The 596-nt window shown below is 61.4% G+C and overlaps 2 protein-coding genes across 5 annotated transcripts in view; one reads left to right on the top strand and one right to left on the bottom strand.

Annotated features, from left to right (window-relative positions):
• The window catches only part of LOC107721741 (tripartite motif-containing protein 16-like), a 258,890-nt gene that overhangs the window by 119,193 nt on the left and 139,101 nt on the right, over positions 1 to 596 (bottom strand). The window lies entirely within an intron of this gene.
• The window catches only part of LOC107721723 (extended synaptotagmin-2-like), a 30,243-nt gene that overhangs the window by 13,637 nt on the left and 16,010 nt on the right, over positions 1 to 596 (top strand). The gene's annotated exons all lie outside the window — the stretch shown is intronic.

Below are 596 nucleotides of genomic sequence, written 5' to 3'. Positions count from 1 at the left end.
AACTAGACTACAAGAGGCAGGAACTAATATAGGGCGGATAATTGGTGGCAGACAGGTGAGCACAATGAGGGTAATTAACTAATGATTAGAACAGGAACAACCAAATAAGGACACAGAGGGAGAAACCACAATCAACCGTCCACAGGCGTGTGACAGAGTCCCCCTCCAGGAAGGTGCATCCTTACGCCGTGGAGACAGAGGGAGGGACGGAGGGGGACTTAGGAGGAGGACAAAGGAGTGGATGTGGGATGGAGACAGGGGAAGGCAAAGGGCTGGCAGGCAGACATGATAGGTGGAGGCTCCGGCAGAGGACGGATAACTGGGAGGAGGCCGGCAGACAGAGACCAGGGGGGCGACGAAGGAGGGAGGGGACAGGAGGGACCCGGAGCAGGAGGAGCTTAGCAGGACCCAGGCCACAGCCATAACAGCGGCCCACGGTGGAGCCGACGGTGGGAGGAACCATGGAGGAGGGATAGCTGCCGACTCCAGGGGGCCGACCAACGGCGGCGGAGCAGGAGCCCGAGGCGGAGACGGAGAGCCAACGAGCCAGGGGGATGCGAGGATCCGGGGGGCCAGGGTGGAGCCGAGGGCTCTGG

This window comes from Sinocyclocheilus rhinocerous, unplaced genomic scaffold, assembly GCF_001515625.1.
Source record: "Sinocyclocheilus rhinocerous isolate Xijiao unplaced genomic scaffold, SAMN03320098_v1.1 scaffold1112, whole genome shotgun sequence".
In the NCBI taxonomy this organism is placed as follows: Eukaryota; Metazoa; Chordata; class Actinopteri; order Cypriniformes; family Cyprinidae; genus Sinocyclocheilus; species Sinocyclocheilus rhinocerous.
The sequence above is the reverse complement of the archived record's forward strand: the minus strand, read 5'-3'. Positions and strand labels throughout refer to the sequence as shown.